The sequence below is a fragment of the Bos taurus genome, chromosome 12 (genome assembly GCF_002263795.3).
Source record: "Bos taurus isolate L1 Dominette 01449 registration number 42190680 breed Hereford chromosome 12, ARS-UCD2.0, whole genome shotgun sequence".
Classification (NCBI taxonomy): Eukaryota; Metazoa; Chordata; class Mammalia; order Artiodactyla; family Bovidae; genus Bos; species Bos taurus.
In genome coordinates, this window is record NC_037339.1 from 58,410,990 (window position 1) to 58,428,040 (window position 17,051).

Genomic DNA, 17,051 nt, shown 5'->3' on the forward strand with positions numbered 1-17,051 from the left:
GATGAAAATACAAGTCTCAATACTTGTTTGTTAAGGAAATAGATATCTATGTTATGGTAATATTGTGTTATATGCACTTTATTTCCATAGGGTGTGTGAAAAGGAATGTGTTCATTTTTGTTTTCTTTTGTCACATAACATTTTATCACACATCCAGCATCTTAAAAATATAAATTCCTTATCACTGTCCTTAGATCATCGCTGTGTGCATGCTATATGGGTTCTCAGGGGATCAGGGTGCAATTAGGCTGCAATCCATTCCACCCAGGCTGCAGTCTCCTCTGAGGCTCAAAGTCCTCTTTCCAGTTACTTGTTGGAAGATTTCAGTTCCTGGTTGGGAGATTAAGGCCTCTGCTTTCAGGACTTCCCTGGTGATCCAGTAGCTAAGACACTGTGCTCCCAATGCAAGGGGACCAGATTTGATCCTTGGTCAGGGAACTAGATCCCACATGCTGCAGCTAAGACTCGGCACAGCCAAATAAAGAAAATAAAAATAAATATTTTTAAAAGGCCCCTGCCTTCTTGCTGTGAGTCAGCTGGGAGCTGTTCTCAGCCTGTAGAGGACACTAGCCCTTCTCTGTCATTGATTTGGCCATTTCTACAACACAGAAGCTTGCTTCTTCAAGACCAACAAGGGTTCTATTTAATATAGTACCTTCTCTAATTTGACTCTCCCATCACTTGGATCATATAACATAATTTTATCAGAGGAGCAGGCACCTGATCGGTTGAGGCCCATTTGCAGTCAAGGGGAGGAGATCGCCCAATGCATGCGCATCAGGGGAATCTTGCAGAGCATCTTTGGATTCTGCCCACCACAATGCTCCCATATAAAGGGACATGTAAGAGAATACCAGTATTTCCCCTGGCTTCTGTAAAAATCTGGCTCAGACGAGAAGATATTTTCAAATCTATTTTGCTGCTTTCAGAAATGATTTTTTCAATCACACAAATAAAGTTTACTGCATTAAGGAGTCATGTTTTTGCTACAGATGTTTATTTCCCCCAATAAATGTCCATTATTTTAGATACACATTGCAAGGTGTGTAACTGAAGTTTTTTACTAAGGCATTTCTATCTGCCACTCTAGTGTCATTACTTCTCTTAATGTTACCTTCTTTAGGCTGAATAAAATACAAAGTGCTGGTTATATGATGCTTGCTGCTACATGTAATAATGTACTGGTACATGTGTTAGATGTTTAAAGAGTCAAACTCTGAAATATACTAAACCACAAAAAGTCTAATAATTATGAAAGAGCAATGTTATTTTGTGAAAATGCAAACTTAACTGGGAAAGCCATACATTTACTATAGGGCTAGATTATTTTAAAAGGTAACTCTTTTTCTTAGAATTTTATGGTACTGATTATATAAGAATGATACTTGAAAATAATGTGAGAATTTTTTATGCCTTTCTCTGTACTTTTAAAATCAAAAGATGGAAGAACATGAAAACATTATACATTTGCCTTGATTATTACCTTTCAATCAAGTAATAATACGATGCCAAAGCTGTTATGAGCTAGTGCAGATCATGGAAATAAAAGGACAGAATTATAGATGACTACTAAAAATACATTCTATAGGAATTAACCTTGAGACAAGTATAATAAGTATAAAGTAGTTCTCTGTAAAGGTAATGCATTGGGCTTTTTTTTTTTCTGTCTTGGTTCTTACAAATCAATTTTCCTAGGGGATACTAATACTAAATAAATTGTTTTCATTAAAACTTTAGAGACCTGGGTTGAAAATGTGTCTCGGAGGTAACCTTAAATGGTGACTTTAATGACTTCATCTTTCTTCATTATCTTAAAGCCTACAAAAGCAAAAAGTAACCATAATTTCTGTGAATATATTTGTAAAATCAAGTCATTTATGACAAATTAACTCTATTTTTTAAAGGAAACTGTCATTATTGTTTTGATGCCTGATTATAATGTTTGGTAAAATACGTTGATTTGGCACTTTTCACTTACACTGGTTTTTTCGGGGTGTCCCACACATGCAGGATGATATAACTTAGTGACTTGGATGTCCCACTGCAGGGTCTAAGATCTCTAAATACGCCAAGTGGTTCAATAGACCTCTCCTCTGCTCTTCTTTTAGAACACAGTTCTGAGGCAAAGTGAGACTGAACTTGTAGGGGCTTCCAGGTAAATACACAGTCTTTCAGCCCTTCTATAATGTAGTTTCAGAATGATGCAGCTTGCATCTCAATAGCATATTTAAGAACTTGTAAATGATTTTCTTTCTACTTTAGGAATAATATTGATTTTAATGTCTTAAAATGTAATGCAACCCACACTGTCACTTTATTTATCAGCACCCAAAAGCATATTTCCTATGCTAAATTTAATATTTCATATATCATATGACCAATGATTATTCTGAGCTATCTATCAGTGAGGCTCCACCTTCAATTGTTCCTGGCAGAAATGGCCATGCTCTAGTAGACTGAATAGAAAGAGCTGAAGACACAGAGAGAGGTATTCAAGGTAGTATCACCTTATGAAGTGTTAGTCAGTCAGTCATGTCTGACTCTGTGACCCCACGGACTGCAACCTGCCAAGTGCCTCCATCCATGGAATTCTCCAGGCAAGAATACTGGAGCAGGTAGCTATTTCCTTCTCCAGGAGATCTTCCTGACCCAGGGATCAAACCCAGGTCTCCTGCATTGCAGGCAAATTCTTTACTGTCTGAGCCTGAGGTACCTGCATTCTTCATCTCTCTTAGGAAATGGCTCCCTAATGAAATTCCCTAAACTAAATTTTAGAAATAGTAAAAGATTGTGTGAAAATTGTATAAATCTTAATTATGTTGAATTGATTAAACAACAAAAACAACAAAAAAAGATTGCACAGAAAGAAATATATAAGTAGGGTGGAAGACTGAGCTGAAAATGCTATTTAATATGGTGGAAGTATAAATGAGCAAGACTGCATTTAATGCTTAATAAACAGTAAATTAGGATGTTCCCTGGTGGCCCAGGCAGTAAAGAATCTGCCTGCAATGCAGGAGATCTGGATTCAATCTCTGGATCAGGAAGATCCCCTGGAGAAGAGAATGGCTACCCACTCTAGTATTCTTGCCTGAAAAATCCCATTGACAAAGAAGCCTGGTGGGCTACATACTGTCCATAGGGTCAAAAAGATTCAGACACGTCTGAGTGTCTAACACTTTCACTTTTATACTCACGAAAGAAAATGTGACTTTGTAGCCCCCTATTAATAGATGGCCTCTTTCTTACTCCTTGAATAGAGGTAGCAATAAGACTTGCTTGGCCAAAGTGACAGTGGCAAACATGAGGTAAAGAAGACTTGACCATTATTTGTTGATTAAGCTTGTGGTCTGGCTGCTTGTGAAATTCTGATGCCATGTGAACAAGCCTGGACAAACCCGCTGGAGAACACACAGGAGAGAGAGCGCATCTATCCCAGCCTTCCCAGACAAGGCACCATAAACCAGCCAACCCAGCCACCATACTCCAGCTGACAGCAGATGTCTGAGGAATGGAACTTGGCTATGAACAACTTCCCAACTGAGACCAATGTTGGTGACCTGCAAAATCATGAGTTAAATAAATGGTTGTCCTAAACCCTAAATGTTGGGGTAGTTGATTACACCGGACTAGGTAACCTGATATAGTTCACAAATAAAGATGCAGCCTCCTCAGCACAGAGGTACTGAGCAAGACAGAGTAGGAGAAACAGTACCTGGAAGAAAAACACAGGATGTTTGTATATTTGACAGTAGAAGAAAATTGAGTTCAACTAGATCCTGTCTGATAAATTCTAGTACCTACATGAAATGGGAGTTTGGGTCTTCTGATAATCAGGTGGTCGGATAGTAAGCTAGATGAAAGTGATAACAGTTTGAAAAGGGAAAGGTGATGGGAAGTTTTGAAAATGCTTAATGTCCTACTGAATTTGGAGAATCTAAAACTGTTAGAGAATTTGTTGTTTAACACAGGCCATTCCCTAGAAGTCATTATACTTTGAAAATCCCAGACAGACTTAAAAGACACATAGTATATATTAATACCTGGAAGAATCTAGAGATTTTATTTCAGCAAATATCATACCCTCAAGCAATTGAATTCAATCAAACGTTGAGTCCAAATTTGTTTTAGAGAAAGAAACTTTTCAAATTACTTCATAAACCAAAAATCGAGCTCCTATCAGTTCTTCCCTGACAATAGCGATCAAATTACCCACATAAAACAGGGAAGAATTTTGAGGGACTATTATTCATTTACACTCTTGAATTGGTTCTGAATTCTTATGGTCTGATAACTTTAATCTACAGTTTTTCAAATAGGGCATAACTAGACACTTAACAACCAAATACAACTATACTATGCATATGATATTCTAGCAGACATTTTAAATAAGGATTAATGGCCTTCAAACCCATATACATAGATTTGCAATTGACAATAAGAATCTCCTATCCGTAATATACATATTATAACTCACCTTCCTTGGAAATAAAAGGAAATAATTTTATAAATCTCAGGCTTTCCTTGTGGCTCAGCTGGTAAAGAATCAGCCTGCAATGTGGGAGACCTGGGTTCAATGCCTGGGTTGGGAAGATTCCCTGGAGAAGGGAAAAGCTACCTACTCCAGTATTCTGGCCTAGAGAATTCCATGGACTCCATAGTCCACGGGGTCATGAAGAGTTGGACATGACTGAGCAACTTTCACTTACTCACTCCTCCTTAAGGACCAACTAACCACTCTTCTCTGACAGCACACTATCAAAACAGGTTTCTTAGACTTTCTTTTATTTACAATGCAGGATGCGTAAATTTCTTTAACATTATATCCATTATCTATTTCTTCCCTCCACTCTTTCTTCCTATTTCTCATTATTCCTTCTACTCTTCCTCCTTCCCTTTTTCCCTCCAGGCCTTCTCCAAATTTGATTTAATGCTTCCATGGAACTACATGTGATATTTGGCTAACAGTTCAAGTGTAATTAGGTAATGTTACCTATAACTAGTCCTTCTGGCTCATTATTAACCATATTATTCTGTTTTATTTCCTCCATGAAAATTATTTTATTAGTACTTATTTTTGACAATAAGAACAGCATTTGCACAGCATAAACACTAAAGAAGTAGAGCGTATCACTACCTGATCATTTTGATCAGTTTATTTAGTATTTATGAATCTCCTTGAAAACTAAAATAAGAACTGATATGATCAGGGAATTTCTCTGCCTTATTCATTACTGTCCTTTCACATAAAACAAAGCCTAGGATATATTAGATGCTTAGTAACTATTTGTTGAAGGAATAAATGCCACAAAATGCCTTCCAGACTTATGGAAAAATAAATAAATATGAAATGTAGTACAGTCTAAAATGGAAGTATGTTTGAAGAACAGAAGAAAGGATGATAGGGTTTCTCATTTTGGGAAGGAGATAAGTAAAATATTATTCAAGAGAATCATACATAGAGAGGAAAGATTTGTATAACATATACACATGTGTTCCTTAACTTTGAATGAAATTCCAAAAGCAGATTTCAAGAGTGTTTTGAGTAATAACAATCATTTTGTAATAAAGACTCTAAATATTCACAATATAGAAAAAACCTACATACTACCATATATGCTGTGGTTTTTTCATCTTAGTACAATATCTATATGGCTTCATAAAATAATAATGTAGCAATTGTCATTTACTGAATTTTTACTATGTCTTGGATATTTGTGAAGGGTTTTGCATATGTTATGGAATTAATCTTTACCAGTCCTCAATAGTATAATAACAGTCTTTATTATTATTATTATTAAACATTTACTTGTTGTTTCTCAAGCATGACATTTTGTCAAGTCAAGGCCATTTTATTTATTGTTTCCTTTGCCAAGAATGCTTTTCTTCCAGATAATCTCATCATTGGCTCCCTCACTTTATTCAAATCTTGGCTCATATATGAAGTTCTTAGCTTTTTCTGTTCAGTTCAGTTCACTCTCTCAGTCGTGTCTGACTCTTTGTGACCCCATGAATCACAGCACGCCAGGCCTCCCTGTCCATCACCAACTCCCGGAGTTCACTCAGACCCACGTCCATCGAGTCAGTGATGCTATCCAGCCATCTCATCCTCTGTCGTCCCCTTCTCCTCCTGCCCCTAATCCCTCCCAGCATCAGGGTCTTTTCCAATGAGTCAGCTCTTCGCATGAGGTGGCCAAAGTACTGGAGTTTCAGCTTCAGCATCATTCCCTTCAAAGAAATCCCAGGGCTGATCTCCTTCAGAATGGACTGGTTGGATCTCCTTGCAGTCCAAGGGACTCTCAAGAGTCTTCTCCAACACCACAGTTCAAAAGCATCAATTCTTCAGTGCTCAGCTTTTTTCACACTCCAACTCTCACATCCATACATGACCACTGGAAAAACCATAGCCTTGACTAGACGGACCTTTGTTGGCACAGTAATGTCTCTGCTTTTGAATATGCTATCTAGGTTGGTCATAACTTTCCTTCCAAGGAGTAAGCGTCTTTTAATTTCATGGCTGCAATCACCATCTGCAGTGATTTTGGAGCTCAAAAAAATAAAGTCTGACACTGTTTCCCCATCTATTTCCCATGAAGTGATGGGACCAGATGCCATGATCTTTATTTTCTGAATGTTGAGTTTTAAGCCAACTTTTTTACTCTCCTCTTTCACCTTCATCAAGAGGCTTTTGAGTTCCTCTTCACTTTCTGCCATTAGGGTGGTGTCATCTGCATATCTGAGGTTATTGATATTTCTCCCGGCAATCTTGATTCCAGCTTGTGCTTCATCCAGCCCAGGGTTTCTCATGTTGTACTCTGCATATAAGTTAAATAAGCAGCGTGACAACATAAAGCCTTGACGTACCACATTTCCTATTTGGAACCAGTCTGTTATTCCATGTCTAGTTCTAACTGTTGCTTCCTGACCTGCATACAAATTTCTCAAGAGGCAGATCAGGTGGTCTGGTATTCCCATCTCTTTCAGAATTTCCCACAGTTTATTGTGATCCACACAGTCAAAGGCTTTGGCATAGTCAATAAAGCAGAAATAGATGTTTTTCTGGAAGTTTTTTGCTTTTTCGATGACCCATCAGATGTTGGCAATTTGGTCTCTGGTTCCTCTGCCTTTTCTAAAACCAGCTTGAACATCTGGAAGTTCACAGTTCACGTATTGCTGAAGCCTGGCTTGGAGAATTTTGAGTATTACTTTACTAGCATGTGAGATGAGTGCAATTGTGCAGTAGTTTGAGCATTCTTTGACATTGCCTTTCTTTGGGATTGGAATGAAAACTCACCTTTTCCAGTCCTGCGGCCACTGCTGAGTTTTCCAAATTTGCTGGCATATTGAGTGCAGCACTTTCACAGCATCATCTTTCAGGATTTGAAATAGCTCAGTTGGAATTCCATCACCTCCACTAGCTTTGTTCATAGTAATGCTTTCTAAGGCCCACTTGACTTCACATGCCAGGATGTCTGGCTCTAGGTCAGTGATCACACCATCATTATTATCTTGGTCGTGAAGATCTTTTTTGTACAGTTCTTCTCTGTATTCTTGCCACCTCTTCTTAATATCTTCTGCTTCTGTTAGGTCCATACCATTTCTGTCCTTTATCAAGCCCATCTTTGCATGAAATGTTCCCTTGGTATCTCTAATTTTAATGAAGAGATCTCTAGTCTTTCCCATTCTGTTGTTTTCCTCTATTTCTTTGCATTGATTGCTGAGGAAGTCTTTCTTATCTCTTCTTACTATTCTTTGGAACTCTGCATTCAGATGCTTATATCTTCCCTTTTCTCCTTTGCTTTTTGCTTCTCTTCTTTTCACAGCTATTGGTAAGGCCTCCCCAGACAGCCATTTTGCTTTTTTGCATTTCTTTTCCATGGGGATGGTCTTGATCCCTGTCTCCTGTACAATGTCATGAACCTCAGTCCATAGTTCATCGGGCACTCTATCTATCAGATCTAGGCCCTTAAATCTATTTCTCACTTCAACTGTATAGTCATAAGGGATTTGGTTTAGGTCATACCTGAATGGTCTAGTGGTTTTCCCTACTCCATCCATAACTACATGTCCATTGTTATTTCTTGTTATCTCTCTGTTGCATGATAATATCATACAAATTACATGCAGATTAAAACTTTCTCAGACCTGTTTGGCTATTTCCTCAGTAGCTAAAGCAGTTGCTAAAGCCAAATAGTAGATCCTCTGAATATTGGCTGAGTGACTAAATGAAACAAGTAAAGCAAATGGGTTTTGGACTCAGGAACTTTGGATTTTTATACTTTCTCTTGACTACCTATTATTGAAAATATTTAGTTATCATCAATCATCTATCAACCTTTATGTCTGTACTCACATTCTCTATATATCTCAATTACAATGAAATTGGTATCTCCTGTCATTAATTATGCTTTGAATATCAAATTCTTCTCATTCTCATGGACTTTGCTTAGGTAGTTATCTATTATCCCTGGCCGCATCAAGTAGAATTTTTCTGTCCCTAGACTGAGCGACTTCACTTTCACTTTTCACTTTCATGCATTGGAGAAGGAAATGGCAACCCACTCCAGTGTTCTTGCCTGGAGAATCCCCAGGAGCCTGGTGGGCTACCATCTATGGGGTCACACAGAGTCAGACACGACTGAAGTGACTTAGCATAGCATAGCATAGCATTGATCATTAACATCAGCCATCGGCAGCCATAGTCTATCTTCCAAGTTAAAAGACTTCAGTGGTTTACCTTATTCCAGTTATCTAGCCATTTGTTTGATTTCCTTCAAAGAAAAAGTTTTCTCTATAACTCATTTCAATCTGGGATATAATCCTATCAGTTACACTTAAATGTCAAGATAGAGGTCACCAACCATCTTCCTGTTGCCAAACAAATCACTGCTATGTCCTCATTTTTAAGATATTTTTATCTTAGGAATTTCTTTCAGGTAAGCATGATTTCTTTCTTAAAATACTTTAGCGGTTTGGCTGTGATGACACCTCAATTTTCTGAATTCTTTTTTCTCTTATCTAAATGACCACCCTCTGTCAGTATCCATCATTGCTCTCTATACGGCTGAATCGTGGGCTTCTGCTTCTCTTCCATGTGTACTGTCTTTAAAACATATGCATTCCTAAAGTTCTACAATTCTGTATGATTTCTCCTACATTAGTATTTCTAGTACTAAGTTTTCTGGGCTCATGCATTTGCAGTCTTCTTGCCAGAGATAATGGAGCTCTAACAGCATGTAAAACTAAATACATTTTTAAAATAGTCATTCATCACTGCAATCTTTTTTTTCCTTGTCTAATATATTGCTGGAAATGGCACCACCATTCAGTTTTTCAAATTAAAAACTAGTAAAACTTCTTAATTCCTCTTATGTGTTCAACTCACAAAATTAATACATCAGAGATAACTGAGATTTCTTCCAAAACATACCCCAATGTCTTCCCATTTCTTCTATTCCCATTGATACAACTTATAGTGCAAATTAAGCACTTAATAATATACTTACTATATCTAATTATTTCTGTTCAGTTGTCTAAATTGTCTAATTCAGGTTGTACTTACTTGTTTTTTACTAGGATTAATTTTATCTATAGAATCTACATATTCTGAGGATAAGGATTATTTCACAGATTTTAGTGACAGGAAGAAATTTTAGCACTCCCTCCACCCCACCCCCCACCCCCACAATAGCCAGGAAATAGGAAGTTTAAAATCAAGGCCTCTTGCTACTTCTCCTTTTCCAATGCCAACTTCCTTCTTTTACCCTCCTGCTGACCAAGGAGTACTGATTATTGGGCCTCACAAGCCAAGCTTGATTTATTCAAACACAGCCCTCACCCACCTAGATTATATCACCTTAAAAATGTAATGCCCCCAGCAAACTATTTGAAGTATATAAACCAATTTTTCAAATGATTAGAAAAAATTAATCTAATTGATTCCCCTTAAGTCAGGTGTCCACTAAGTCACTTTGGCTGTAGCCAAGGGATAAGATGATTTTAATGTTCAGTAGAAAGTGAGAGAGTGTATTCTCTAAAAATGAAATGTTAACAGTCTCTCAAAAGGCATGAAAATAACAAAGGGATCAAAAACCAATCTTACTTAAATACCCAATATAATATAAGGGGAGAAAGTATAAGAATATAAATTAAAGAAGAGAATCGTCCAGTTGGACAGAAACCTCAAGGATAATCTTAAAGATGTTGTTTCAGTTCAGTTCAGTCGCTCAGCCATGTCCGACTCTTTGCAACCCCATGAACCACAGCATGCCAGGCCTCCCTGTCCATCACCAACTCCTGGAAAGATGGTAAAGATGATAACATTTAACTGGGGAAAGTTTAATATTGTACAATAAATTATAAAAATAATATTTTATGGGAGAGTATAAAGAAAGTCCCCCAAAATGTACAACAAAATACAAAAAGGGATCATTCTTCAAATTATTTAAAATAAAGATATTGGAGGCCAAATATATAAATTTACTTATAGATAATTATTTTTTCATATGTTGCTGCTGCTGCTGCTAAGTCACTTCAGTCGTGACTGACTCCGCGACACCATAGACGGCAGCCCACCAGGTTTCCCCGTCCCTGGGATTCTCCAGGCAACAACGCTCGAGTGGCTTGCCATTTCCTTCTCCAATGTATGAAAGTGAAAAGTGAAAGTGAAGTCGCTCAGTCGTGTCCGACTCTTTGCAACCCCTGGACTGCAGCCTTCCAGGCTTCTCCGCTCATGGGATTTTCCAGGCAAGAGTACTGGAGTGGGGTGCCATCACCTTCTCCGTTTTTCATAGGAAAGAGACACACACACAAAAAATTTGTATATGCAATAACCAAATTAGAAACCAAGAATATAAGCCAAACAAGAAGTTGCCAAAAACTTAACATCAATCATTTTATGTCATTTGGCATCTGAAGCAAATTGTAAAGGTAGAAAAGCTTGGTAAGTGCATGCCTCATGAGTTGCCTGAAAAATAAAAAAAAATCATCAGTCTGAAGTGTCATCTTCTCTTATTCTACAGAAGAAGGAACCATTGCTCAATTGGATTGTGACATGAGACAAAAAGTGGGTTTTATACGACAACCAGAGACTACTAGCTCAGTGTTTGGGGCAAGATAAAGCCCCAAAGCACTTCCCAAAGCCAAACGTTATCGCTTTATTGACTATGCCAGAGTCTTTGACTGTGTGGATCACAACAAACTGTGGGAAATTCCTTAAGAGTTGGGAATACCAGACTACCTGCCCTGCCTTTTGAGAAATCTGTTTGCAGATCAGGAAACAACAGTTAGAACTGGACATGGAACAACGGACTGGTTCCAAATAGGAAAAGGAGTAAATCAAGGCTGTATATTGTCACCCTGCTTATTTAACTTATATGCGAAGTACATCATGCGAAATGCTAAGCACACATTGAAATCAAGATTGCCAGGAGAAACATCAGTAACCTGAGATATGCAGATTACACCACCTTTATGGCAGAAAGTGAAGAAGAACTAACGAGCCTCTTGATGAAAGTGAAAGAGGAGAGTGAAAGAGTTGGCTTAAAACTCAATTTCAGAAAACTAACATATGGCATCCAGTCCCATCACTTCATGGCAAATCGATGGGGAAACAATGGAAACAGTGGCTGACTTTATTTTGGGGCGGCCCCAAAATCACTGCAGATGTTGACTGCTGCCATGAAATTAAAAGATGCTTGCTGCTTGGAAGAAAAGCTATGACCAACCTAGACAGCATATTAAAAATCAGAGACATTACTTTGCCAACAAAGGTCCATCTAGTCTAGGCTGTGGTTTTTCCAGTAATTATGTATGGATGTGAGAGTTGAACTATAAAGAAAGCTGAGCACTGAAGAATTGATACTTTTGAACTTTGGTGTTTGAGAAGACTCTTGAGAGTCCCTTGGACTGCAAGGAGATCCAACCAGTCCATCCTAAAGAAGATCAGTCCTGAATATTCATCAGAAGGACTGATGCTGAAGCTGAAACTCCAATACTTTGGCCACCTGATGCGAAGAATGACTCATTTCAAAAGACCCTGATGCTAGAAAAGATTGAAGGCAGGAGGAGAAGGGGACGACAGAGGATGAGATGGTTGGATGGTATCATCGACTCGATGGACATGAGTCTGAGTAAGTTTTGGGAGTTGATGATGGGCAGGGAAGCCTGGCGTGCTACAGTTCATGGGGTCACAAAGAGTTGGATGTGACTGAGTGACTGAACTGAACTGAAAGCCAAACTTGCACCAAAAAAAAAAAAAGGTCATGGTCACTGTTTGGTGATCTGAGCCAGTCTGATTCGCTGCAGCTTTCTGAATCCCAGTGAAACCATTACATCTGAGAAGTATGCTCAGCAAATCACTGAGATGCACTGAAAACTGCAATGCCCGCCACTGGCATTTGTTAACAGAAAGAGCCTAATTCTCCACGACAGTGTCTGAGCACATGTCGCACAACCAACGCTTCAAAAGTTGAATGAATTGGGCTACAAAGTTTTGCCTTATCCAACATATTCACCTGATTTCTTGCCAACCCACTACCACTTCTTCAAGCATTTTGACAGTGTTTTGCAGGGAAAATGCTTCCACAGCCAACAGGAGGCAGAAAATGCTTTCCAAGAATTCCTCGAACCACAGATTTTTATGCTATAGGAATAAACAAACTCATTGGCAAAAAATGTGTTGTTGGTAATGGTGTCTATTTTGATTACTAAGGGTATGTTCGAGCTTAGTTTATAATGATTTAAAATCCATGGTCTAAAATTACTTTTGCGCCAAGTTAATATTTCTTATATTATTCCTCAGGGTTTTTTTTACAATTGTTTATTTTTTTCTTGTTTGCCCCTAATTGTTATGGTTAAGGAGTCCTATAACTTACAGAAATGTAACATTAAGCCATGAAAAGACATGGAGGAAACTTAAATGCATATTGCTAAGTGAAAGAAGCCAATCTGAAAGGCTATGTAACATATGATTTCAGCTATATAACATTTTGGAAAAGGAAAAACTATGGAGAATTTTAAAAAGATCAGTGGTTGCCATGGATTAGGAGAGAGGCAGTGATGAAGAGGCAGAGCACAGAGCATTTTAAGACAGTGAAAATACTGTGTACCATAGTGGGCAAAACCTATCATTGTACATTTGTCGAAACCCATAGAATGTACAACACCAAGAGTGAACCTTAAGATAAACTGTACTTTGAGTGACAGTAATGTGTTGATGTAGGTTCATCAGTTATAACAAATACACTAATTCAGTAGAGGTGTTGATAATAGAGGAGGTTATACACACACATGTGGGGACATGGGGAATATAGGAAACCCCTATTACCTTCTGCTCAATGTTAATGTGAACCTTAAATAGCTCTAGAAAATAAATTTTACTTAAAATGGAGAGAAAAGTTATAAAAATTATATAATTTATATTTGTGTTAATGGTCTTAATGGATTTTTTAAAAACTTAATAGCTCTGTTTTTCAGATATTTCTTGTTTTTCTGATAAATACATGGACATAATACTAATATACATAAAGTATAAAGCAGGCATTCAATGTTAGCAAATATCATTATCATTATTCCTTATTAAAGAGCAAATTTGGAACCAAGGAATTCCATATGAAAGGAGAAGCTGTCTGTTAAAATGGTTATAATCACAGATTTTCCAGATGTATTATCCTATATTCATGTTTTTAAGAATCCATTGTGAAAGACTAAAGAATAGAAAGGAATCGGTTCTATAACAATCATAGTGGGGACATAACCCAGGAATTGGCTCTATGGTTAATTTGACAACATAATCTAAGTTTCCCAAATTATTGAATGTGCCAGAAATGGAGAGATGTGAAGTAAGTAAAAATCTGAAGTGGGGATTTGATAACATTGTATTGTTATGGATTTTAATTTAAAATAAGGTAGAGCTAATTTTGGTAGGAGGTAAGAAAATGACAGATTAATTTTAGAATTTGGAAATTTAAATTTTTATTAATAGTTAACAGAGGCAAATATGCCTTCATATTAATAAACCTGTTAGCTTTAGAATTGATAAAAAAATAAAAGGTTGTCAGTATAATTATAAACACAAAGACATAATGAAGAGTTCCTTAGGGGAAGAAGGACAACATGTATAAATTATACCAGACTATAAACTTTAAAGTAGTCTATTCATATGAGATTTTTCTCTCTCAAGAAATGAACTGTTCAAACAATGACTTCAGAGTCCAACAATCTGGCATATTCTTAACTATTTGGGAATTAGATCAGAATATAAAATTTTGGCATGCCTAAAAGCATTTGGAAATGGTATCACAGCCTAAAAATCTGGCTACTCATAGGTTATTTGAAACCATATCATAGCTAGGAAATATGGCTTCCTCCTGTACATTTAGAAATTAAATCAGAGCATAACAACTTGGCATACCCAAAATGATCTGGGAAAGTTAACATGGTGGAGTGATTTGGAACAACTTTAAGTATCTGGAAAGCCATCACTGTCCAAAGCTCTATACAGCTCCAGAATCACACGTTTCAAAATAGGTTCTATGATAACTTTTACAAATGCCCTTGCCATTTTAAGATTCCAAAATTCTATAGATAATTTTGTATTTTATACAGTCGATGAGAATCATCATTGTTTAATTTGTGCATCCAGCTAGAGTATTTTTGAAAGTGAAAGGGGCATTGTTATTCTGGGAAAGCAGACAAAAATTGAGATTGTTATAAATACATTTTTTTATTACACTAAATTGAACTTAAAATATAGGCATAATATTAAGACATAGGAGCCAAGGACAGATGTTTTACTCAATATTTAGAGTAGCTAATTAAAAAAAAAAAATAAGAAAGAAAGGAACAATTACTATAGACTTATAATACCAGGGACTCTCTCCACCCCATCCTCTCTCCATAAAGAGTAATGAATAGAGGTAGTGTTGGTATCTAGCATTAATTTGCATCCTGAGTTGCAGACTCTGTTTCTGTTTGCCTCACTATACAAATGCTCATGCCAGGAAACTCACTAACTCTACAAGGTCATTCGGATTCACATGCTTAGAGTGCCAAGTTGAGAGGAAACAGTTATTTCACTGAAAGATTCTTTTTGGTCTAATTGTTGCTAGGATATAGGTAGCTATTTTGACCCTGCCTTGACCAGGTGCCCATTCCTATAACAAGGGTGCAGAGTACCTTATAGAAAAGCACATGATAAGAGGGGCAGATGAAACACAGCTACTAAAGACTTTAATTTCTTTAAAAATGATATGACTCTGTTTAGGTAAACAATTTCTTCTGATTGAAGAATAATTTATCATTTTTCTCTTCCTAACCTACTATTGAGAAATAGTTGTTTTAATTATGAAAAATAAAAATTAACTATTACAATATTTTCCTCTCTATTACTGAAAATAGTTTTTAAGATATTTGTTTAAAAACTAAAACATTTGTTTTAAGGCTATTAGCACAGAATTCTTATATTTATTCCCATTTCACATTTCAGTTTTCATGTTGAGATAATACATGCGACAATCAAAAGGGAGGGGATACACAAACACACACACACACCTATATATATATTTAAAAATGACTGATTCCTGCTGTTGTACAGCAGAAAACAAGACATCATTATTATAAAGCAATTATCTGCCAATTAAAAATTTAAGGAAGCATATTGCAAAAATGCTAGAGTGTACCATAAATCCTTCACCAAGATTCCCCAATGAGTTGCCCTATTTCCTTAGATTCCTCCAGTCTGTGACAGTTCCTCAGTCTATTGTTGTTTGTTTGTTTTTCACACCATTGCATATTTGGAAATTATTGGTCAGTTATTTTGTAGAAAGTGGATTTTTACCAAAAGCAACTATTACTGATGTGACATTTCAAACAGTAGCTTTTGATTTTCCTCACTCATTCTACATTTATTAACTGAAGTCTTTCTGTAAGAAAAAGTTGTTTCTGAGCACTGCATGCATGCATGCTTCAGCCACGTCCGACTCTGTGTAACCTCATGGACTGTAGCCCGCCAGATTCTCTGTCCGTTGTGATTCTCCAACCAAGAATACTGTAGTGGATTGCCATGCACTTCTCCAGAGCTCTATTTATTTGTGATTTCTTTATATAAGTATGGGTCCATGAATATTTGCTTTAGTGGGTCATAATCTCAGGATATGCTAAATATTTCTTTTGCTGTTCAGGTTGTTCCTTCTTTGCTTCCTCTAGCACTGGAATCAACCAACTGTCCAAAGAGCTCTATTTCTTGTCATTGGAAAATGGCATTTAGAAACCAAGGTATAGGTGTTAGTCGTGACTGTTGCGACTGCAGTTTCACTGCTTCTAGCTTAGTAGATGACCTAGGAAATACATACATAAATACATAAGCATAAACATGTGCAGACACACATATTTTTTTAAATTTTAAATTTATTGATTTATTTTGGCTGTGCTGGATCTTCTCTGCTTTTTCTCTAGTGTGGGGAGCAGAGGCTACTCTCCGGTTGTGGTGTGTGGGCTTCCCACTGTGGAGCTTCTCCTGTTGAGGAGCAGGGGCTCTCGGGTGTGTGGGCTTCAGTAGTATGGCTCATTGGCTCAGTAGTTCTGGTTCTGGGTTCTAGATCACAGGCTCAGTAGTTGTGGTGCACAGGCTTAGTTGCTCCTTGGCATGTGGGATCTTCAAGAACCAGGGATCAAACCCATGTCTCCTGCACTGGCAGGCAGCTTCTTTACCCCTGAGCCACCAGGGAACTCCGCAAACCCATGTAATTTTTATATCTCTCTGTGTAAAAAACAAAATTCAGCAAGTCTTAGATTGTGATAGAAAAGCAATGACACACACACACACACACACACACATATATATATATATCTGTATACTCTCTATATTTATATGCATACATATATATCTCTGTATATATATATAATTTATATATATATATCCATAAATATAGGTAGGCCATGTGTGTGTTTATATGTATGTTGGTCTTTCATATGCCACTCTACAACAAGACTTCCACATAATAGCTAATTATTTATCAGAATTAAAGGCCTTATATCTGAAGAATGTTCAG